Below are 26,316 nucleotides of genomic sequence, written 5' to 3' on the forward strand. Positions count from 1 at the left end.
CCATCTAATTTTGTAACACCTATGGAGGCTTCCACCGGCGTGGGAAAGCAGAGGTTCCACCCATCACCAGGCTGTTCATTCCTGCCGGCACAGTTCTGAAAGTGGGGAGTGTCTGTGTTCTGGGGAACCCTGCAGCTTCTCACCTGCACTTCTGTCCTTCTGTGTAAGGCTGTCAGAGCTGCAGAAGCTACAGTATCCTGTCAGGTCTGACACACCAGTCCTCAGAGAGCTCCCAAGCTGAAGAGAGAAGCAGTTCAAAGAGGCAGGAGAAAGTCTGTTTGTATGCACAGACCTTGAACAGCTGTCAGCTGTAACCACAGCACACTTGGAAGTGAGACCTCTGACTTTTTTCCTGAGGACATGGTTCTTGACACTGAATTTAAAAATTTATGATTATTTTTCCAACATCTGAATTGTAGAAAGCATATGTCAAAACCAAATTTTTGTTTTGATGCATCAGTATGAAAGTACTTTAGAATATGCAAAACTGTTACATCATTCCCCAGCTATCCCTCTGCTAAAACAAAACTCACAGTATTTCTACTGTCACCACACACACTGCCATCTCCGTTCTGTTTTATCTTCACCTGGCCCCACAGGTAACATTATACTTGCACACTGATTCATGCCACAGCCACTGCAATAATAAAACCCATCCCTGCTGTTTCAGAACTGTCAGGAAGTTCAGACATCCTTGCTGTTCTCAAGCAGACTTTCACTCTGAAAAGACATTATCCTCAGTCCTGAGAGTCACAGAATGTCCCAGGAAGCCCTCCAGTGACTTCATGAAGCATTTGCATAAAACCTCTTGAGAGGTGTCTTGAGAAACTAACTGAAAACTAACGGAAAATAATTGGTGTTCCCAGTAAGTCGGCACAAAACCAAATATATATGACTAATGACAAATTAATGAAGGATAGAAGAAAACCCTGCCCTTGTGAGACCACACCTGGAATACTGCACCCAGGTCTGCAGACCTCAGCACAAGAGAGACATGGACCTGTTCGGGCAAGTCCAGAGGAGGGCCATAAAGATGACCTGAAGGCTGGAGCACCTCTCCTAGGAAGACAGCCTGAGAGAACTGGGGTTGTTCAGCAAAGAGAAGGCTCCAGGGAGACCTCACTAAAGCTTTCCAGTACTTTAAGGGGCCTTACAAAAAGGAGGGAGAGCAATTTTTTACATGGACAGACAGTGAAAGGACAAGGGGAAATGTTGTTGAACTACAACAGGAGGGGTTTAGATTAGGTGATAGGAAGTTCTTTACTCAGAGGGTAGTGAGACAGTGGAACAGGCTGCCCAGAGAAGCTGTGGATGCCTAGTCCCTGAAGTATTCATGGCCAAGTTAGATGGGGCCCTGAGCAACCTTGTCTAGTGAAAAGTGTCCCTGCCCATGGTGGCAGGACTGAAACCGGATAATCTTTCATGTTCCTTCCAACCTAAGCCATTCTATGATCCTATGAAAGCCTCTCTTCAGGAATACCAAAGGCACATACAGCTGCAATTATGGATACCACAACAATCAGCCTAATTGGAAAGAATCAGTCCTCAAAGTTGCCAACACTTAAAAATTAAAACCACTGGATTCCATGTGTACAGGTGGGGTTGTGGCAATGCCCCTCCATTCTCTAACTCAGTAGGACTGGGAGACAAATTCGTGGTTTTCTCTAAATAGGGGGAAAAGCTGAGTTTTCTTTGTGACAATGTATCTGCCTGTGACCTGACCATCACTAAGATCAACACAGAATTACAACACAGCACTGTGAAGGATGACCACTAGCATACTCCATCTACACCCAAAAGTAGCCAAGAGGCTCTGTGCCCCTGTGAGGCAGCAGCTGTTGCTATTAAAATACACTCCTAGCATGCCCCAGCACACTACAAAGAGGTTTAAACATCAGTTTAACACACTATGGTAAGAAAACAGATTCCCCTCGCACCCTAGCAACCATTTAAACATCTTCTGTCATGAGAAGACCATATGTATCTGAAATACTGCTTTAATGTTGCTCTAGAAAGAGATGCAAACATTAAAAAATTCAATCTGAGAATGCTAGTATAAATTTTTCGAAATAAAAGACCACATGGAAGCAAACCTGAACCAAATCAGCTGAGTTTTGTTGCCTCAGACACCAGAATCACCCCTGCTCACTCTCAGTCAGTGAATCTAACCAACATTTATTGAGAAACCTTCAAAGCTGGAAAGTTTCTACAATAATTGAACAAGTTTCTTTAGACTTAGACAATGCTATATGAGCAACTTCCTGGGGAAAAGCATCAAAACTGGACTTGCTAGAATGATTACTTCAAATGTGTTCAAGTTTTTTTTACTTGCTCTGAATAATACACAGGGCACACAACAATCATCACAAGCTGCAATGGTAACTGCTTGCATAGAGGAGCTCAAGTCATGAGACTTTACTCCTTTACTTTTCTCCTCCAATTCTCTTTCCTTTTACATGGGCCTGAGGCAAATTACTCAGCTCAGTTTCTCCCTTAATACAAGAGCCACAGACTTTTGGAGAGCTCTGATTATTATTAAAGCAGCAAGTCAATATTATTCCATTGACTGTCTGGCCACTTACCTGTCCCAGAAACTCTCAGAATCCCTATGCACCACACTCATGGAGTTACAGACCACACACTTAGACTTAGAATCCATCACAAATTCCTATTTGGCAAAATACTTCTAAAGCCAGAGCCTACAAGTAATGAATTCTCATCTTACATTCATTTCTATATTTTGGAATTGTGCAGAAGAGATAAGACACAATCAAGGCCCCCTAAATGAAAAGAAATAAATAAATGAAGTGTTTCAGAACACCAGTGGGAGAATTTCATGCAACGTATGGCTATTATTAGATTGCTATTTTGCTTAGCAGATCAGAGGGTATAATCGGCAGATGATGCAGCCCTGATTTGTGAAGCACAGCCTTATTAAAGGCTAATGAGATAAATGAGTTAAAATTTACATTTTACTCCACTGATAAGGTTCATTGGCACACTTAACTCCAACACCATGGTTTGAATATTAAACCCACTTATTAATGTCTAGTAAAGCTAATTATAATGCTGAGTGGCATTAAACTATAATAACCAAGCAGGATGTTAGAATCACATCCTTTAGTATTACTGTAGCCCTGCAGTAAGTGTTCTGCACCTGGAAATAAGCACCTGTTGAGATCATGCTGAGAGAAAGCACAAGCCTTCTGTGCCTTTTTCCTGGTCTTTCTGAGAACCCAAAGTCCTGTTCTTCTAACAATATATGTTAGAAGAAGCAACATCACCATAAACATCACTGATTACTATGATTTCAACAGTGTCTGTCTGTCTTACTGCAGTAACAGCAAGGATTAAGTGACAATTTGTTTTATTTTTGTATCTACAATATATTAAATTACACTGGACATATACTCTCTAATCCTTAACAGAAAAAGAAAGCACTGAGATATTAACAAAATTAACAACAAAACTCTGGAAATACCTGTTGGTTTTTTCTCCCCCTTTTCCACCATCTTCTGTTAAAACTACAAATATAACTATAAAAACACCTCCATTTACTGGAAAAGATACTGGAAATACACTTTAGACCTTACACTACTCTATGTATTTTTATGCCACATCGATTTAAGCACTTAAATAGACAACAATTATTTTTAAGGATAATGTAAGAGGACAAGGACCACAATATTCTTTCCCTTTTAATCTCCACAATGTATTTGTGCTGTGACAGCAATGGAAAGAAGATGAGATGGGATAATTAAGTGCCAGATATCCATGGATCAACAGTATCCTCTGTGGGGACTCACATGTGCCAGTCCAATAACAATTTACAGTCAGCACAAGCTTGAGATACACAGATCCTCTGGGATCTCCCCGTCCCAACACAAGAGTGGTGCCAGCTCTCCTTCCTCTAGGAGAGTCATATACAGGACTGCACAACAGCCATCACTACCTTTTCAAAGTAGAATATAAAGAATGACAAAAAAAAGCATAAAAACACTACAGATAAAATCCCCACTTTTTATTTGTAAGGCAATACTCAAAAGCAGACATTCATTACACATGTAAAAATGGCACTGCAGAACAATTAGATTTTCCTCTTCTGTGGGGAAAAGTGAAAAGGCACTTGCACTGTGACAGTAAAAGGAACTGGCTGAGCAAATCATGTGTGAAACATTAAATGCAACTGCTTTTCTGAACACACTTTTGTTCCTTTCAATTTATCACCCGATTTAAACATTTAGCTTGTAATACAATCCATTCCACTTTCCTCAGCCCAGCTTTAAAATACAGGTGTGCCATATTTCAGCAGTAGAAGCAAAGGAATGCTATGGAGGTCAGAAAGAAAAGATTTAGTATACAGCTTTCTGTGGAGCATTCCATTGCATCCCTGCTTGCAGGAAGCTGTGAGTACTGCCCAGCACCCCAAGCCTGTGCTGTAGCTGGAAAAAACAAACAAACAAACAAACAAAAAAGAGCAGTCTACTTTAATGGTGGATTTGAGCTCACCAAGCCAGCTGAGCCTCCACCAGAGCTTTTCAGTATGAATTATGCCAAGGGAACACACACCCTGCCCCCTCCCTCCCACTCTGCCATGCTTTTTCTTGTGGGTCCTACCGCACACCCCTGGAAGCCAAACCTAGAAAAGATTGCTTGTGGAGGTCTCAAAGTATCCCTCACAGAAATGTGTCCTGAAAATGGATACTTGTGACTTTTAAAACACAGAACCAGGGAGTCTCTTCCCCTAAGGGAAACCCCTGCCAGCCTGATGCCACAGGAGCAACTCTCTCTACACAGGTTCTTCCCAGAGAGCAGTAAGTGCCTCTGCAGTCTTTTTCCTTCAGTACATTGTACTGGATGTGGCTTTTCCCAAACCATTTTATGAGTATGGTTTGTTTACTAAAAGCATAATCAGAGAAGCTCCTCCAATTACTATTTCAACTATGCTAATACTTGGTAGGCATTCTGAATCTAAATGTCTCAATACTTCTCTGCATCTACAATCAACAGATACACCTAAAGCATACTGTATTTTTAAAGAAGAGACAGCCAACAGCACAGTATTCCCACAGGCAGGCTTGCCAGGAAAAGATGTGTGGTAAATAATTAATTTTCCTAGGTTAACTTCAGCTCCAGACTAGTATTTGTGAGCATCAGTGCCACAGAAAGGCAACTAATAACTCTAGTTTGTATTCTTGTCCAGTAAGGAGTTTTGCCTTATGTGCAAGCACTGACAGTGCAAGTTTTATCATCTCAGGGACAGAAAAAGTAAAGAACACTTATACATAAGTCCAGTAAAATCTCTTCTACAAAATTCAAAGAAACCAGAAGACTTTGCTTGGCTACTATTATTTTTTAAATTATTTCCTTCTTTGACAGATAATGGGCCAAACACAGATAGATGCTGAGCACTGGTGTCAGACTGCAGCACACAGAAACTTCCAGTATAATCCACCCTACAAATAATTAAAGACATCATTCACTGCTTACCATGCTTTCTTTTAGTGCATTACAGATGTTGGGCAGGAAGGGTGGGGACTATTCTAAACACAGGGAAAGGGCAGCACATTCCTGACAAATCTTTTTAAAACTGATCTTAAGCTTAGCAGTTTAACACAGTGAGGTTTCAAAAAGTCCATAAAATGTTAGAAATACTAGCAGTTTATATTCAGTATTCATGGCTTGAAGTCCGAGCTTTTACACAGACTATCAACTGTGATCTAATTCTTTTTGCACTTCTATTTGACGCCTCAAAGGTGCTAGCAGATCACAACAAAGAATAGTTCATAGAATCAGAAATAAGTTGGCAATAAAGAGAAGATTTTGCAGAAGGTAGTTCATTTTCCCTGTAAATGATTCATAAAAATGGACTAAGAATCTAAAAAACTATTTAAGAAACAAACTTCATTAACATATCATTTCTGCAATAATTTTCAAACAAACTGGGTATTTCTCAAGTAATTCCAGACCTGCTGGTACCCACAGAGGGAATAGAAAAGCCTCAGGCTTAACTTCAAGTCAGGGAACTCAGTCTAATACCCCTGAAATGTTTCTTCCAAGTTTGATTTTATTTCTTGTGCTCCTAAACTGCCTTGACTGTGTGATCAGGAGCAAAGTTCACGGACCTCAAGATCTTATTTCCTATCATTTCAGTCAGCTGAATTTTTGGAGGATCAGAATATAGTTATATATTTCTTTATAACAGAGTTGCATTACAACCATGATAAAGAAATGGGAGAAATGTTCTGCTCTGTTCATTACAATCAATAGATTATGCAGCTCAGTCACAAAGCAGAAGGAATTATGAAAAAGAAAGTAATCTTTAAACTATTAATATTGCCAGAACAACTTTTCTTTCAGATATGCAGACTCCCACCTCCCAGACACAGCTAATAATGTCAGAAGCTCTGAGATTCATAGGGTCAGAATGACTAATATTTACATTAAGCAAATGTATTGCCATAGTAACATAGACACCACAGAGCTATCTACCTGCCACAGCTCTCTAAATTATTTAGCATGCCAATACTACAGTGACACTGTGTAAATGATCACATTCATTAAGAGCAGAGTATGTGCTGAAAAACCAAATGTTAGACAGCCATATTTATTGCTAGGAAAAAAACAGCAGCACCAGTATTCAGAAAAGAAAAGCAGAGAGGTATAGAGGAAGGCTCCAGCCTGAAACAGAAAAACACACCTTTAAATTCCTCATCTAAAATCTGCATCCCTGCATCTGCATCCCTGTGCAAAGCAGCGCGAACAATAATCTCACTTATGGGACATAAGACTGACCCACTGTGACCAGAACAAATTGAGATTTGAGTTATATTCCAAATCACATTTTTGGGATAGTCATTAAACTTGCTTAATTTGCATATTTTATTGCCAAAATATTATTCTATGTTGTGGAGTTGCAAGAGCCAGTGCACAGAAAATAGAAATAACTATGACACACCCTCAGAACATGGCTATTCTTCAACAGATTTATGGTGAGGAGAGAAGTGCAATACTTTGGATGATGGTCTGCCACTTCCTCAAGCAATAGATGATGGCAGGGATCTGAGTGGTTCATGTAAGCCAGTATTCTCATCCTGAGTTAAAGCTTTTGGAAACCTCAAGCACTTCCTGCACCATGGATATTTTCCCCTCATCACATGCAATGGCAGAATCAATGACAGGTGGAGAAAACAAAGGACAGCTCAGGTCAACTCTTGCAACCAGACTGATTTCTTCCTAATTTTTTTCAGCTATAGCCCCTTCATTTGTTGGACACAATAATGTTTTTTCACACTTCTCTTTGAGTTCAAAATAGCAAAGAAAACCCCTAAGAAGCATAGTATGAAGATCCAGGCACAAAATTAACCCAGCCCAGCTCCAACCAATTCCTATTCTCTCTGATTATTTTAGTTCTTCATAAGCTCAATTTGCAGTATGTCAACACAAGAGAAAGCTTTAAATAATTTCTTCTACTACATTTTTATGGAAGACTGGCATACACCCATCTCTTATTATTCCTTTGCACTAAAATGCCACAAAGTCCAACTTAAAGATATTTTCATAGCACTAGCAATAATCAAATCAAATCTCAAACCAACAGATTACTGTAACAGAGACTCATGTCAAATTTGATCTTCAGAGACAGAATTTTCAAAACAGTGAAGTGTTTGGAACATGCTCTTCTCCAGAGAGAATACTGCTTACATAACGAGAGTCTGCTTTTCTTAAGCAAGGTACTTTAATTAAGAATTGTTCAAGAACTGACTTGACCCTCCACAGAATGTCCGGAAAGTACAGAGACCCTGTTCTAAAAGCAGTTTTAGAAAGCAGCCTCATGGAAGCCAATAGCCAGACCAGTGAGGGTACCTCAAATACTGGTGCTAGAGAGCACAGGTGTGATGAAGAACACCAAAGAGGTGTTCTTACAGAGATCAGGTCATCTGCCAGAAGTATCTAGATTGTAAACCTCTGTTTGGAGTCTTCACTCAGTAACCCATTTGAGATTGTGAATTTAACAGAATGTCTGCTGGTTTTAGAGAAATGTGAAGGATGAATATCGCTCTTAGGACTGTCAAAATATAAAGGATCATATGAGAAGCAACTGACTAGTGGACTAATTAGCACTAAGGAACAGAATTATGCAAAGCCTCCAGATTCCAGGCAGAGCTATCAATTACATTTACATGTTACAAATCACCTTGCTGATGAAGTGCAAGCTGGAAATAGGAAGTCACCTTCAAGTATTCAGCACCTTAAAGCACATTTGTAATGGAGCCTGAGGGAATATCTGCTTAGTTGTTGGAATAATTTAAAATGTGCACTAATACTTGAAATGATTCCATGACAATTGAGCATTCAGCTAAAGTGGCTGAGATAAGCCTTGACAATTCTAGATAAGAAACGCTAAGCAATTAATAGAGGTATCCAAACACTAACCTTTAAATCCACTTAGGCTGAATTTTCTCTCCCAACTTGTATCTTTCAAGCTTTTAACTGAGAGCACTAGGAAAGTCAGTCCTGCTACATAAACCACAACTAATTCTGAACACAAACCCCGTGTTTTGTTTTCAAGCCAACAGTGAGTAGATGAACCCAAAAGGCAACGGAACACAAAAATTGTGGCTGAATTTCATTAGGTTTGGCTCAGCATCACTACAACAGAATCCAAATTGTTTTCTACAGAGCAATTCAAGTAGCAGCAACACAAAGCACTCAGCTCCACAGGAGTCCTTCATGTATCAGACGTGGTACCATTCACAAACTAAGTCTACATTTCTGCATGAGGTTAGATGATGTCCCCTCACCAGCAGGGCAGTACAAAAAGCAGAAAAGGCCTTGGCTCTAAGTCCTGCTCAGCAATAACAGAAACATCTCTATTATCATTAGTGTGTCCAGCACAAATCCGAAACACAGCCTCATACTTGACATTGAGAAAACTAACTTTACCTGAGCCCAAACCAGCACACAACAAAAATCCAACATCTGCAAGGCACTTTGTCAAAGAACCAAGTAACTTCATACAAAGCAGTTAAGAGCTGATACTGAGATTTTGTTTGTTTTTGAGGTGTTGCAGTATCTGGATAAATACAATTTGCAAGAATATCCCATGTGTTCAAATGATTCCTCAAAATCCACAGGAAACAACCACAGTGAAGACACTAACTATAGCTAGGGACTGAGACCCTTTTTTATTTTTACTAGAAACCCAAAAAACCTACTTCCATGTTCTCCTCGTCAGCCAGGATGGGAATGGAAACCTTTGTCAGGGTTAGCTCAGCCAGTGGCCTCTCTCACCCTGGCAACTGCTTTTATACACAGCAGGGAGACTGAAGAGGTAGAGCAAAGCTTAGTATTAGTCCCTCAAGCTCAGGACTTTACAAGGAATAGAGTCTTTTCCCACTTTGCATACCAAAACAACTAAACAACTCCCTAGTGCAATGAACTATGTCCTTTTCCCCTTCCCTCCACCCTCCACAATGAAGAAGTATCATTGTTGTCTCCTCTGACAAAAACCTCCCACCCAGACTCAGCAAACAGGAGTAATGTAGAAAATCAAGCCAACCTTTCTTTTTTCTTTCCCCAGGCAAAAGGTGATGGGAAGAAGTAAAGAAAGACAAAAATGGAAACCAAAAGATAGATTTATATGATTACAGTCATTAGAACACTAATCAGCCTCTTATGTACTGTACAGCAGGGTTAAAACCCCCACCACCACCCTGCACACACAGAACAACACACACCCAAAGCAATGCACACTGCTGTCAGGAGTTGAGCTGCTGCATACTTGATACGGAGGCAGATTTACTGAACAGGTATGTCTAAATTCAGGTTCAAACCCCATAAGTGCCATGCCTAAAAAGCATATCAAGTCCTCCATATCTACAACTTGAACATAAAAACTGCAGTTTGAGATGCAGACATCTATTAAAAAAAATCGAACAATTACATATGCATTAAATAAACCTTATGCCATAAATGTCCTTGATTCTTTAGGTGCCAAAACATGAAAAAATAAATCCAAAAAATCCCACACAGAATAAAAAGCAAATAAACAAACAAAACCCCAGACATGGGACCAGCTTACTACACATTATTAAAATGCCAACTACAGTAGGTTGTTAATTTTTCACTTGAAGTAACTGCATAACTTGGTTGGGGAATTATTCAGTCCTAAAAACTCTGTAGCCATTTCATTTCACCTTTCATTTTCTATCATCCACAAGTCAAAATCATGCATGCAGTTTAATGAAAAGTGCATAAGTCCTTGAATACCAGATACAGATAGGATGAGCTGTGAGTGATTCTCACCGAACCTAATAAGCAAGAAACCAAAATAAAAATTGAAATATACAGATACTAGTATAAGCACAGTAAGCCAGTGGTATTTTTATCAAAATGAAAAAATATTTTTCTTCTTTCTGTAAACCCAAGATACACTTTCAATCTTTTTGTCATCTATCCATGCTATGCATCATGAAGATAAATGGTGGTTAGTGAATGGAAATAGAATGGTGATAGATGAATGGAAACAGAATGGTGATAGATGAAAAACAGTGACACTTAGGAGTACAAGCAGCTTAAAGAGTACTTTGAGTATAAACATAAGTGTATGAGCAAGAAAATAATCACCTATATTCTACAGACAAACACAGCACAGCCCCAGGGACAGATTCTTTTTCTGTGAACACCCTCATGCTAATAACTCTGCAGGAGCCAGGGTCTGGAAAGGATGCAGAGTCAACTTGTGGCAACTAAAATATTTAACCACAACAGACATGCTTTTACCTGACAAACATAAGTGGGAATCCCACTTGCAGGGATCCACTTCAGGGATCCCACTTGCAGGGATCCAATCACTCCCCTACAGACAATTTAAAGACAATTATTCTACATCATGAGATGCTTACTGTTTTTGCATGCTACTACAGCAATTTTTATTAAGAGAATCAACTAAGATGGTACACCATACAGGTTTAAAATGTAAGACATAAAAAATATCACTCAACACAAATTCTCTTAACTTGTCAAGAGAAGGAGAATGGTATCTATATGGGATACTCCTCCAGAAGTATCCAGTACTAGGTTTGTCTCAATTAAATTCAAACCCATATTATTTCAGAACACTTAAGGACTTCTGTGAAAGCTGATAGTGACATGGTAAATGAAACATGCTGACAGAGCACATTGTCCTATTATTAGTAACATGCCAGGCAATACAGAAAGAACAACACATACTTTAAAAACTACACAACCTCCCCACTTTGCAATTTAGAAGACGCAGATGTAAGATACAATACCCTATACCAGTTCAGATGTTTTTCTGGAGTATATACTTGTAAGATAATCATGCAAACACTAAAAAAATCTCCATAATAATAGAAAAAAATCAAAGCATTCATAAAAGAGAATGAGTAATTCTGCTTCAGATTTGTTGGTTTTGGTTTTGCTTTTTGTTTGTTTGAGGTGGTTTTTACTGTTTGGCTGAGCTTTTTTTTGTTTTGTTCTCCCCTCCACACTCAGGAAGTGTTTCAGGAAGAGCCACAAGTTCTGAACAGGGTCATTCATGATACTGATTCAGCTGCTGACTTACCTTTCAAAAGTGCCAGACCAGTTTTACCTCATTTCTTTTAGGAAAGCAATGCAATGGGACAGTAACTTCATCTCCCAAATCAACTATTGTTGCATACCCAGCTCTAGGCAATTGGCTCACTCTGTGCAAGCACTTTATTCCTACTTTCCTACTTGCTTGTATTTCTCAAAATGCAGCATATTACTCTGACTGTAGTTGCTTCCCACATGTTCATTCATCTCAGTTTGTCTCACTGGATTTCTTCAACTGCATCTCATTAAACAGCCTGAATTTTTTCTTCCAGTTGCATGCTAGGCTGACTTTCAGTGAAATGAAGGTAGATTTACACCAATGAGAGGAAAACAGCATGTAGTTGCATGGTCTTAAACTTTAAGAGGCAACAAAGCTTTCTAGGCTATGAATTTTGATACTCAGAGATTAGCAATTCATCATCATTTCAGCTGTATCCTTCTAGGACAGAACAGTTACCTAGAGAATCCCTGATAGTTTTTTACTAAAAGCATTGCTCCAAAAGCTGCGGTGAAGCAGCAGAGCAGCTCATGGCTCACACAACAAAGAGGTCCTATCCCATGTCCCATGTCCCTGGTACACTCATGCTGCAGGTTCCTGCTCAGTTCACAAACCAGTCAGCTCAGCAACAGCTTCAGGAAGAGTAAAACAGAAAGGGGTAAGGCCACATCACTGCAAACTGGGAACAGAGCCTGGGGAGGCTGTGCAACTGCCACCCTGGACAGAGACTCCATCAGCTCTTCTGCTTCTAGAATCATTCCATGGTTTTTAGTACAATAGCTGCATATTTAGAGTCAGCAAGTCAGATTCTGAAGACTTAGAGACAGTCATTAATGCTGTGCCTGTTGTTCTGCAATAATGTTACAATAATTCAAACTTACTAACAGCAAACATGTTCAACATGTCACCAGAACCACTAGACTCCAGGTCTCATCTAATTCTGAACTGACTAAAGCAAGACCAATATTCTCTGGCCTAGTAGCCAATGTATGCCTGCAAAGGGACTCAAATTGATAAAACACACATAAGGAAACATTATATGAAACACTTGCAGAACTGGACAAAAATTCATTAGATATACTGAATATGACTACTAAGGAAAACATTCCTAGATTAATCTCTTTGCAAATAAATCAATAAAAATTCCTGATTTTTCTAGAGCAAACTTTTCACATCCTTTCCTCTGGAATTGAAACTGTTCTGGTTTCTCAAAGATTGCTTTCTGTTTTATTTCTCCAAAATTAAACCTTCAACTCTGCATAGAGCCAGTTCCAAGCTAAACATGACCCTTGGAGGCCAGAAGATCTTCTTGCATCTCATCCACCCCAGCAGCTAAAAGTAGCACTCTGCCTCTCCCTGCCTGGCCAAAAAAAAAAAAAATCATGGACAAAGCAACTCCTTATCTATTCTATCCCACCCTCAAAGGTCCTTGGTCCTTTGGAACCAATTCCAAAATGCATTTACTATGGCACCAGTAAATAGACTAGCTCCCACCTTAAAATGCTCTTTGGTGTACAGCTGACACAGTTTTGAAAAGGAAAACAGTCTGATAATGTTACAGCCCTAAAATAAGAGAAGGAGCAGGAAAGTAAGTTGTTCCTCTAAGGCATAATACTTTTCTGACTTGCTGCTGGAATGATGCCTAGCATTACTTCCTTAATCCCAGCAAAACGAAGTTTCAGTCTTGCCATTCATAAATAGCAAAAATTTATGCTGAAGTTTCTGAGGTGTTTTCAGAAGACAAATACTTCAAACAACTTGGCTTTTGAAAGATTTTCCCAGCGTTGTGACCTTCCTTAGGACTTGGAACTGAAAGGTTTCCTTGGTTATCAAGCCCCCCTCATCTGTTATCATAATTTATAACCCTTCATAAATTGATGAGGCTCCAGCTTTTTAATATTCTCTTGCATTCACTAAAGACACTATGACATTTCCAAAGCAGGGACCTATTAGTCCACACACTTTTTGCCCAGTATCACATTGTAGCTTACTTACTCACTAGAATCACCTATAGGATGCAGTTATAGGCAGAGTGGTTTGGGAGTGTTTTTAAAATCAGAAGATAAGTAATTATATCTTTAACGACTGCACTGCAACTTAGATGTTAAAGTTACTGAATTCACATGTAAAAACTTCACTACCAAAGCCTCTTTAAAAGATTCACCTTTTCACTTCCGACTGGTTGCTCAAGGGTGTACCTGAACAATTATATCATGAGGCTGAAACGAAGGTTCCTCTCTCCAGCACTTCCTACAACAGTAATACTCAGCTGTTGGTGTGTAGAAAGTATATTTTACATAAGTCACTTGAGAATCCACAACGTTTTACAGATCAGCAATGTAATTTCAACAGAGAGAACTCTCAACTCAAGCAAAGCTCATTAGAATGTAAAAACAATCAGCAAAACTGATTAAATATCAGCATCTTGAGATAAGGTTGAGGGGTAGGGACTTTTTAAATTACGTTGTTATATGTCTTTTCAGTATAAGTGGGTAGCCATTAAGTGTGAACAACAGCTATAAAGTGAAAAAAACGCCATTGAACAAAATCAATATTAAGTGGTGCTTAGACCAAGTTAGTTTGTAGTATCCTTTTTTCTATCTGAAGGATCAGAAACTGCTTCAGTTTGTGAAACTTCAGATATAGCACTCAGATTCAAATTGATATCGTGATTAAACTAACTAACACCAACAGCTCTTCAGTGAAACAAAGTATTGATGTTGGTAAAGTAAGTCTCAGAGTAGCGCCAGTCAAGCCAAAAAGTAAGAGGAATTTTATCTAGAAGAACATTTTTGGTCAAAGTTTCAATATCATCTCAGATTAGCCTCCTTCTGTGGCAGGGTACTCACCAAAGATTTCCCCTTAGCAAAAGATTTAAGCAAAGGCGTTCACATATTGTCACACACTGACTCTGTGCCACACCTAGAATACAGTGAGAGACTTTCCCTTCCCCTTGAATATTATGCTCCTATTAGGAGAGAGGCAAAAAACCCATGTGTTTCATAAAGCAGTTTCTGTGCAAGCTGCAAAAAAAAATCTTCAAATGAGACTAGTGGTCAGCTGCACACCTTTGCAATACATGAAACAGCCTACAAAAGAACAGCCTGTGTATAAAATGCACTGTAGCACTTCACTGGAAAAAAGGGGAAGCTCTCAAACCAAATGGACATAAAAAGAATACTACAATAAATCATATTGCAAACTACATGCTAGTTTCAATAAGCAATGTCCTTCAGGAATGCATTATATATTAAAATTCACTTCCACCTTTTGTCGGTTAAGATGAGCTACAGTTTATTTTAGTTAGTAGAGCCACAAAGTAGGATGAAACAAGTATTCTGCTTAGCTTGCATTTTGCAAACTTGAGCATGCATATGGCAATGGAATCAATTACTTTACTCCCACCCAATTTCTTCACTTTAAATCTCAAGCACTGCCAGAAAATCTCATTAATCTAATCTGGATAGCAAAAAGGTTTATCCAAATTTCCTTTTCAATAATGTTACTTACAGTGTACAAATCCTTGTTCTAAAATACAACAGAAATACTCAATGTGCATTTCAAAACATGGAACTTAATATGAAACAAAGGCCACAAACACTGCTTTAAAAAGCCCAACAGTACAACTGCAGTGTGTGACAGATTAGTTTTTCATTAATCCAATTCTATTTGAAGCAAACCAGAGTTTTAAAAAATTCCTGTGAATCCAGAAAGTTGAATGACAATATACTTCTGTAGCTCTGAAATATACAATATGCAGAGTCCTTAAAAAAATTAAAATTAGTATGTGATACATGATTTAGACACCCAGAACTTGGGCCTTGCATTCTGCTCCCGCTGGACAGCTCTTCTTGCCATCTATGTTCCTGCACAAGTGATAATTTGTGACAAATTATGGAACTCATTGTAAAAGGCCATAAGAGTTACCAAGAGCACCGACAATTTTTAAAACAATTTTGAAAGAAAAAGACAAAACCCACTGAATTTATAGAATGTTAAGACTACTAAATAAGACCATGGATTGGTCTTATTATATTATAGTACTTATCTTACTAAATAAGATCTTACTAAATAAGACCATGGACTGCACATGGCCAGGGACACTGCCATATGCCTGGACTATGCACATGTTCTCCTGCCCCCTTCTCTCCCACCAATTCCTACTCTGAGGACAGCCTAACTGCAAAGCCCCCAGTGATCCCCACTGCTCCATGTACAACAAATGTATCAAACATTTCCATTACTTGGCTCATGAGCAAGCAGCTTGTCTGACAACAGCTACAGAGAGGTTTCTAAGATATGTTTCTGTTCACTCCAACAGATTCTAGCACTGCAAAACCAAACAGAATCTAATCAACTTTCAATTCAATCCATTCTTGCAGGTCCATATATTAACAGTATATCTTACTCCTCTTTCATTTAGTCCAAGTTTATATTTTGAAATAATAATGCATACTTTAAAACAATTTAACTAATCCACACTAGCTTTACCTGAAAATCCTCTTTGTCTTAAAAAATACAGGGATCTAAAGAACAATGATTAACAGGAAAACACATGTCAACTAAGAATCTGATCTTTCAAGATTTTGTTCTACAATCTTATTTTGTATTAATCTTTTTCCTTCTAAGATAGCTGTCACCACAATTGTGGGCTTTTCCTCCAAATTAAATGTTAAACCACTATTTTGATAATAACCAGTTTTATTTTGAAAAACTTTTTTTCAAAAAAAAAAGTTCACTTTTTTTCCTGCTTTAATTTGTGTGGTTTCTTTATGTCTATCATAAAACCTCTGAAATTCTAACCTCACATTAACCAAATCTCCTTAATTCAAAATGGTTATATATTCCCTCAGGTTTTATAGGGACACTACCAAGGATAATTTACCCTGATTTAGTACTAAGGTGTAGCCAATTTTGGAACAATACCTACTTACCATGTTTATTTCCATGAGCCCAAAGTCAAGAAAAAGAGTTGTCAGACTATGATCAGAAAACCAGTGATACTTTCCCATTTCCTCGCGCCAGTGGCCTCTATCCACCATTATACCCTGCTCACTTCCCTGCACTGCGCTTAGTTCTTCAGGGCAAAATACACACTTACCTAATTAAACTCAAGACACAAGCAACGACAAGTAAATCAAGATGGTTGGACAAAACATTCTTTATGACACACCCTGGAACTTTACTCACATTGTGTGATACATACACAAGTTTTTCCTTGTTTATCTTGAGCTGAGAAAGAAAAAACACTTCATGCATTATGAAAGCCATGTTCACATCTTTATATTCTGTGAATTGCCAGGTGGATGTGTCCTTTACAGACCTTTCCCTCAGCATCACAGGAAAAGCAAATTTGTATGCTAGTGTATAGTGATGCAAGATTAGAAATCAGAACCATTTAAATTATTTATAGAACATCACTGATTCCTCAAGAAGGCCATGTGAAGTAGCCTGCAACTGGCCCAAGGAATCCTATGAAAGAGTAAAGTCATGCAATAGCTATTTTCTATTAATATTAACATTTAGTGAAATTCAAAATTTAAAAATTAAATTAAAAATTACCTACATCAGTAAAGTAAGACCTTCCTCTATAATAGTAATTTCTTTCAGTAACCAAGTTTTTACTGGCTTGCTCCTAAGATGAAACTCACTGCTGAATGAAAAAGATATTTTCCTCCCCATAAGTCTGAGTCTTCACAATTTTTATAACGAGAAAAAACTCAAAACTGTACAAACTGACACCAGGACCAAAACAAAAGCAATAAAAAACCACAAACAAATAATCAACCCCCACACCACAACTCAGGAAGAATACAGCTCAAAGGAAGCATGATCCTAAGGTACTCCATATAATGGAATTTTTTTACTTTGTGTCTTTAATCATTCTGAAATTCCAACTTGAATCTATTAAAGTATTACTTAGAAAAGTTTAATTGAAAACAAAAATATATGGGAACTTATTTGTTCCCATATCTTAGACTAGATACTAAAGCTCTTGTGTTAAGCAATTAGGGGTTTCTTTCATTACTGCTGTTAGGAATCCAAACATACTAGTAAAATTGAGGAGTTACACAAACACAGAATTATTGTGTTGGTTCGTGTCACTTCCTGCCATCGGTGAGTGTATTGCCTTTCCATTACCATAACTAGATTTTAAGTCAGGGAAAGAAGAAACAGACAACCGAAAGTTTTACACTGCTAGAAAGTTATAGAGTAAGACCAGATTCTAGTTTAAATTAACAATTGTTGTTACTTAGTTTTCTCTTTGGAGAAGGAAACAGACTTGTCTTTATTGAGCAAGACATATATTCTAATGCTACAAACCATCTGAAGAACTCTTACCTACAGCAACTGATTGACAAATAGTCACTTTGCCAACCAAAACTGCTTCCACACAGCCACAGAATCATGGATTAGCTGCAGGTCAGTACATGTAAAAGCTTATACTCAATACATTTTGGATAAGGTGACATTAGTCTTGGGAATATGTAGTCCTTCCAAACATCCTGCTAGATGAGCTTTTAGACAAGGCTTGATATTCCAAAGCATTCTAATAATCTGGGTTTAATAAAACAGGTTTGCAACACTGTCAGAGTTGCCAATTTATTCAGAGAGGAAACAATAACATACTGAATATTTGGCAAGCATCGGACTATCTACAACCCCTCAGTTTCCTGAAGATACTTTGATATGATACTCTGGGACCTTTTATAAGCTATTACAGAGAAACCGGACACCTCCTTAATCCTTAGAGAGCGGCACATGTTAGGATGAGAAGAACAAGATCCTTGTTCCCCACTTGACAAAAAAGTCTCCCATCAGCACCAAGAATTGCAACAGCACCAAAAAAGAGGTGGAAGTAGTACAGGGGAGGATAAAACCAGACACATGCTACACGAAAGGTTGCTGAGAGATTATGTTTATTTTCATAAAGCAAGTGTTTGGTGGTTCAGAAATAACAAACAAGGCACAAGAGTTTACCAGAAAGTTAATACTGAATTATAATCTAACAGCTATTTGTACTTTTTCTAATCAATTTGAAAGAAAACCTGGGTATATAAAAACCAGGAACTAGTGGTTACTATGAAGTATCATTTCATATTTCTTCCCCTTTCTAATGTTGTTTGACTGGTATAAATGTTCCACCTGATACAACAAACACAACTTGGGAAACCAAACACACTGTCAGGTTTCCTGTGATTTCAAGCTTGTCTGTACTAATCCCAGTCTCATTTCACAACCACACATCAGGCTCCCTCCTCCCTAGCTAGCTTGGGCTTCTGTTCTGTACACAGCTTCCTTATGACAATCTTGCAATTAACACCCACATCTCCTTGCCAAATGATGCCAACTCTTCTATGAAACATTCAGTCTATGAAAACCCCACCCCTCTTTCATGCCCTTTCATCCAGCCCTTTTGCAAACTGAGAATAAGCATCTCTTGGGGAGGTGACTCGTAAGTGTTCAGCCCTTTTCACATTGTAAGACAGCTTATCTAATAAAACACAGCACATGTACAATGTTGCATCAAGAACCAAACGATATTCATGCTTGTAGATCAGGCTGGGGAAAAGACTTATCTGAATTTTCATCTGTCAGCTAACTAGTTTCACTGCAGAGTAAGATAAAGATGACCCAATGACAAGGGAAAGTCTAGGACCTCTGTCTCTTATTCAGCTTTTGTTGTAAAAGGTTTTCTAAAGTTTCTGTGCTTAATTTTTAAGCTCAGATAGAGAATACTAGTCTTTCCTCCTTCAACTCTTTTTGTATCCTACATTGTATGTGTTAGAGTCAGGAGAAAAAAAGAAAACATCCATTCTTCAGATGACAAGCATTTCAATTATTTCATATCCTGTAAGCCAAATAATGTGGAGATACTCTGAAACAAACAAGCAAAAAAAAGGAGTCTTGCCAACTCAAGAAAATCCTGGTGTACAGGCTGTTGGGTTCTCATCAATGTGCCATGGGTAAACTACCTCTGACTTACAGGGTACATAGGTCACAATGTATTTACTGTTCTCCAGAAGTTCCAGGGCACTAAAAGACAGCTAAAGCACCTTTGATAATTGCTGTATATTCACTTCACATGTAAGCAATTACTGTGAGTGCCACAGGAATATTGCACAATAGTTACACTGTACAGGTGTGAACACAAACACAAAGAATTGGAACATGAAATATTGACAGGATGCTCCAGAGCCCAGGGTGCCTAAATGCAGCTGAGTGCTACTGGAGACTCCACCAGGCATCTGAAATCAGACTGAAGTCTCAAGCTCACTTTTCATAGGATGGATGTCCATACCACAAAAACTGATTGTGACACCCAGCACTCCAAACAGCAAGTTCATGGCTCAGCAAACAGACTTCTGTTCTAAGCTACCTATCACACACACACAGACACACCCTTATCTTACCTGCAATTAAAGCATGTCAACAGGTCAGCAAGGAAAAATTGGCTCTGGCAGTTCTTCCATTTGGTCAAGAATCTAGACTTAAAGTTTCTTCAGCTTTCAGCAGCATTCAGCTTTCCACTACACACAAGGAAAGGCAGAGAAAGTAGACAAAAAAAAAATATCATTCTCTATTAACAAAAATCTGGCAGTGTAAAAACTGAGAAGGAAAAAAACTTCCATCTTAAAGAAAACAAAATAATAAACTCTCAAATACACAGGAGTAGTAGTAACAGAGCATATTTCATATCACAAGACACGTCTACACAGACAAGGTCAGAGCTTCCAGGCTTTTTACCAATACCTAGTGAGAAGCCCTTGAAAACACGAAGGGCATCATCAGCTAAGAGCCCACACCACTGCAGAAGCAATCCATATTCACCTTTCTTGCTGCCTTCTGTTCACTACTGCAACTTAAAAACACTTCCATCCATGCTGCAACCCCAAAACAATCATGCATAACACACTGAATAAATCTGAAGCAATTAAGAAACTGTTCTGGCTAAAAAGTAACCACTGGGGGAAAAAAAACCAAAAAACACAGAAGCAGAAAGAAGTGGTATTACGCTGAATAGTAAAGCTGGCTACACTGCCAAAAAACTGATTACAGAACTCACTTTTCAGACAAGAAATGCATCATAACAGCATCTTGTTAAACAAGTTAAACACATGCAAGGGAGAAGGAGAAACCCACACCTTTCTGTCAACACTGAAGTAATTCATATTAAATTTATATTTGACATGTAACAAGGCTGCACACATACAGAAAAATGCAAGTATGAAAAGCGTGTCTATTCATTTACACAGTGCTTAGCATTCAAAATTGATTTTACAGACATGCTGCTAACCTGCCTGACAGAAATTCCTCCAGACTACACAAATTAATTCAAAATAAGGAGACTGTCATTTTTCTGTGTCTTATAAGAAGGGAGGTAAAACTCTGAAAGTTCTCAGTATGCTGAAAGGAATCCTGCAAAAATTTAGGAAGTATATACATCAAGGCGAAAATATTTTTTTATAAACATAATTTTTAACCAAGAACTCATAGTTTAAAACAGGTTCTTAAACAGCTTTCCCATCAGGGGAGCATGAACAAAACAGCCAAAAATTAAGGCCTTATGGGAAGACTCTGTTTTTATATTGCAAATATAATACGGTTTCAGCACATGCAAGACTAGATGACCCCTTGCCATTTCATGCTCCTGAATTTCAGAGATGATTATATCAGGTTCCTCCACAGATGTAACCAGAAATTTCATGAAGAGACTTTCAGCATAATTTTCCCCCTCAACTACAACAAAGAGGTAGTCCTAAAAATTAGCCAGTTTCCAAGCAAAATGGTAACAGGGTCAATCTCTCTATCCTCCAAATCATCTCTAAAACGTTTCCTGTAATAAAATACAGTTCACAAATTCTACCTCACTAACCCTGCTATTTTTAATGTATTTTCTTATTACTCAAAATCATTACAAGTGAGGGCTCTAAAAGAAGAAGCTTTCTCCATAATTTGTAATTAATACTAGCTTCTCTCCAGTTTGCTTCATACATTCATCGCATCTGGTCATAAAAATAAGGTTCCAAGTTTAATTTGTTAAACACATTCTCCCTATTTTTGTTTTGCTGTATCATTTATCTGGGTAAATTTCCAAGTGGAGCCTATAATTATGGTCTTGACCAGATTGTCTTTTAGATTAAACAATTATTTTTTCCCTTGGATTATCTTCTTTAATTTGCAACATAGCTTAAGAACTATTGTCATACACATAACAAAATAGGTATAGTCTAAATGACATCCTCATGTTTGAGGTTTTCAAGTTGATCAGCCTGGTATTTTTATTTCCTTGTAGTACACATGAAATAATGCATCAGATGGAATAGAAAAGAAGAAGATGGAGGAAAAAATTAAAAGAGAAATTTCCCCTACCCAGAGTCCAAACTGAAGTCCTAAAGGTAACCCACAGCCTCTATAGAAATAACTCCTTCCAGCATATGTGGGAAAGGAGTATGCAATAAGCATCTGTGCAGGGGCTTGAAGCAAACAGAATTAAGAAGGAATTGGGAGATGGCAAAATCTCTCAGCATATTTGTTTTAAAGATTCCAGCATGCTTCCATCTAAACATCATCTTTTATCTAGAACCACAAGCCTGAAATTGAAAATTGGTACAAGACACTGAAGCCAGAGCCAATGAAGAACAGACACATGAGGGACAATCCCATTTCTGACATGGCTACTGCATGTTTTCAAATATATGCTTAATAAAAAATTACACAGTGGTGCCACATTTTCAAACTTATTTGGTGTTTCAGCTTCAAAGTCCTGCAAGACTGACTCAATGAATCTTTGTTACTACTACTGAGGCAATAAAGAAAATCACAAAGGTCTGTTCTTTTGTAGGCTACAAAAGTTCTTTTGTATTCTATAAAAATTTCTCTATGATATGCAGTTAATGTGCAGGTTTTAGAGAGAAGGCATTCAGAACGTGGAACAATTCCCTGAACCAACATACGTAAAAAAATCTGAACCTGAAACCTTAGCACCAAGCTATGGAAGATGTCCAGAACCTAAGTACCTTTAGCTTCCCAAATAATTTGGGAAAAAACCAACAAAAACCCACATAAAACCAAACCCACACAGACACCCCCTAGGTTAAAGTGCAAAAGAAGTCTCAGCCTAGTATATGAAAGAACAAAAATTTGAATAATTTAGCAAGTTCCAATTTTGAATCATCCTTTTTAATATTATTTTAAAAGCTGTAATTAAATTAAAGAAGCATGGTGATAATTGAACTGAGACCTTCCTGTAGTTGTGGCCCACGAGAATCATATTAATCACACAGTATCACCAGTTTAGTATTGGAAATAATACATCCTTATCTCCAGGGAGCACTGACACTGGGATCTCTTTGCAGGCACTGACAAACCATTACTGCCAAGCACAGTCTTGCCTTATGTAGCACTCTTGGAAGAGCAAATATTTTGCTTTTGTATCAAACACACAGCTTTTTAAAAGCAGGCAACCAGGTAAAAAATAATACACATCTGCATTCTGTATCCTGGATGGTAAGGAGGGGGAACAGAGGGAGACAGAGGAGATTAAAAAGGTTCTGCCTTCTTATTTCTGAAAACTGAGACAGGTGAGGAAATCTGCTAGAAGAAAACAGGTAGAAGAACTGCTCAAAAACTTTGAACCAGACAAAAAATGTTATATTTTATCTAATGTTTTCTATCTCATATGATTTATATGAATTTTATATATTTTCTGGATCACAGTATTCATACAAATCATATGATTCATAATTATAAGAATATAAGAAAAATATGTATCTCAGCTCACATTGCTTGGATAGCCTGAAATTCTGTCCTAAAATGAGAGTGGTGAGGCATGCATATTAAAAAGCTTTAGAACATAATCAATTCTTAGTAGTACCCTTCATGAATTAGGATCCTTTACTTTGTATTTTGAGATCAACAAATCACAACAGACAGCAATTTTCAATGTTTCCTCAGTCCACAGCAGAGAAGACTGTCAAACTTTCTTTTAACAGGCAGGTTACCAAGACATTCTCAGAATGGCTAAATCCTTTTCAAGGATTTATATGTTCTCTCTGTCTCCCTCTGTTTTGTTTTGTTTTTGTTTTTTTTTTAACAGAATTAATTTTGAGCTTAGGGTTATACTGCATTTTATTTGAGAGGAAAGTTGTCCTCAGAGACTGTATCGCATCCCATGCATCTTAACCTACACCACTACCCAAGCTGGATATTATGAAAGATGCATAGCTTTGTGGTTTGGGAAATTCAAATTGCTTTCCTTATCTTTCCCCTTCATGTGAAAGCCCAAGAAAATAATCCTAGAAACCATAGTCCACAGATATATGAATCAATACAAATACTCCCAGTACCAACAGATACCATTCAAAACAGCAGATGGACTTTAAAATATTAAGAAGGAAGCATGTTCCAGTTTCATACATGCATGAATTAAGATAACAAACACATCGTAGAGGTCATACCTCCTGGGACATCTCCCTCTGTGAGTAACAAACCAGAAATCTTCTAAACTGCTTATTTTACATAAAAATGGGCCTATTTGCTTTTGATTTAAAGATCAGTTGACACTGCAGGACTTCCTCAAATCTTTGTTCTCCTTCTGCTATTCACAGTTTTGCCGAATAACATGCAGCTGAAATTAAAACTCTTGTTTAATGTCACTGTTGTTATCACTATCATTTGGACAAGAAATATCATGCAGTGAAGAACCCCTTCTGCTTTGTACTGTTACTGGGCAAATAATTAAAAGAAAAAAGAATTAGTGTATTCAAATAAACACAGGCTACAAGGGCAACACAACAGAGGGTTGTTAACAACATACAACAGATTACATGAAAGAGTTTTCCAAATTTTCACTAGCACAAGCTGATTAAGTCTGTGTGGCAGAGAGCAGACACACAGGTCTGGAAGCAGTAAAACCCTAGCGGCTTGGATGCAACACCACACAAATACGAAAAATTGTTTTCAAAGCTAATCCAGGCATCTTCACACCACATTTCCTTGCACTCCCTGTTCCAGGATTTGCTCCTGCAGAGCCAGTGTCGGTTTAGCCATGCCCATGGTCATTTTTTCCTGTTGTTATCTCTAACTCGGGAGTTCTAGCTACTTTTCAACAGCCACAGCACTGCAAAGTCTCCCTCATCTAAACCATGCAGGTGAAAAGGAAAAAAAAAAAAAAAAAAACAGAGAAAGAGGCAGAATGTTTTGATATCTTCTGGATTCTCCTGTCAGTTGAAATATAAGAGTAGAGGTACTGCAGTGAGTTCTCAATACTGTGCTCTCCCTGGATTTTACACATCATGCTGCACCACAGTAACCATCTCTGTTTTGTACTCAAAGGATAAAAAAAATCACCTCAAAGTCATCTCATCCTTCCCCCTGTGCCATGGTAACACACATCATGTTTCTGTCACAACTCCCAGCTGCTTTCATCGCCTGTTCTTAAAATCATACACAACTTTTTCTGATAATATATTCCAATGCAATTCCGTCTTACCAAACAAGGAAAGAAAACAGATCACTGTGAAAAACACATTTATCTCATACACTTAGACAAACCTTCGCTTTCTCATTTCTCCACTGTCTTCACTTTGAAGCTAAAATAACAGCTCCCAGTTCATTCAGTCATTCCTCCAGACATCCAAGTATCCTTACTGCTCTTCTCCAGACTCCCTCCAATGGGTTCATATTCCCTTCTTTTTTTTCCTTTTAAATTATTTTTTAATTAATTCCATCTTCAAAACATGACACTACAACAATATTGGCCAGAAAGATTAGTTCATTTAACTTGTAGAACCTATTTCTATTTACACATATGTAGTGCAGACACAGGATCCCACAGCAAGAATTGGAAAGGTCCTTAAGGTCATCTGAAACAAGCCTCAGAGAAAAGCATTTGGTCCTTCTGGCCTTCTCCAATTGCTCCCATCAAACAGGAGCCAGAAATTACTTTAAAGAAGCCTTGCTGTGTTTGAAATAAGGAACTTATTATAGGGTTTGCAATACAAACTTCAGTCTCAACCTAAGAACCAGCTTTATTTAAAAAAACCCAAAATCTTCTAAGAGCAGAATTCAATCATTTTGATTGAAGATATTCTCTAATTTTACAATCCTATAGCAATGTTGACTCCTGTTATTCTTCTTGTCTACTAAAATATATAAATCCTTCATGTATATATCTAAAATAAACCTCTCACCCCCAAACAAGAACACTATCTCATTAGTCCATTTCTAGGGAAAACAATGTTTTTCAAGCAGTTTAGCACTTGCCCACAGTCAATTCCTCCAGACATTCTTTAATAAGAATGAAATTTTGACAGTTTCTGTAACAGAGTCAAGCTACCAGAGACCTACTGCTCCTCTTCTGTTAGCATTTTGGAAAGAGAAATTCCATTAGTCTAATGGTTTAATCTTAAAAATAAAATCATATGGGCTACTGCTTATTTCTGCGTCATCTTCTACTGCTTTGGGAGGATGTCATTCCCAGGAAAAATTCTAGAACAAATAAAGATAAACAACTGAGTCTACAGTTGCTCATTTCCACTTGCCCCTTGCCCCTGACACCTGCACAGACAGACACTACAATCCCCCTTCTAAGTGGCACAGCATTACACATACCCTCCATGAGTTAAGTAACTGCAGCAGCTCAAGGATTACATCAGCCAGCCCTTACTCTTTCAACAGTGTTTTCGTAAACACTTCAAACTTAAACTTCCCCA

General features: G+C 38.0%; 1 protein-coding gene across 1 annotated transcript in view; it reads right to left on the reverse strand.

Annotated features, from left to right (window-relative positions):
* The window catches only part of FAM160A1 (family with sequence similarity 160 member A1), a 77,842-nt gene that overhangs the window by 44,105 nt on the left and 7,421 nt on the right, over positions 1-26,316 (reverse strand). The window contains exon 2 of the mRNA XM_014312221.2: positions 20,014-20,130. The gene's annotated coding sequence lies outside the window, so the exon portion shown is untranslated. The remainder of the gene's footprint in view (positions 1-20,013; positions 20,131-26,316) is intronic.

The sequence above is a fragment of the Geospiza fortis genome, unplaced genomic scaffold (genome assembly GCF_000277835.1).
Source record: "Geospiza fortis unplaced genomic scaffold, GeoFor_1.0 scaffold40, whole genome shotgun sequence".
Taxonomy (NCBI): Eukaryota; Metazoa; Chordata; class Aves; order Passeriformes; family Thraupidae; genus Geospiza; species Geospiza fortis.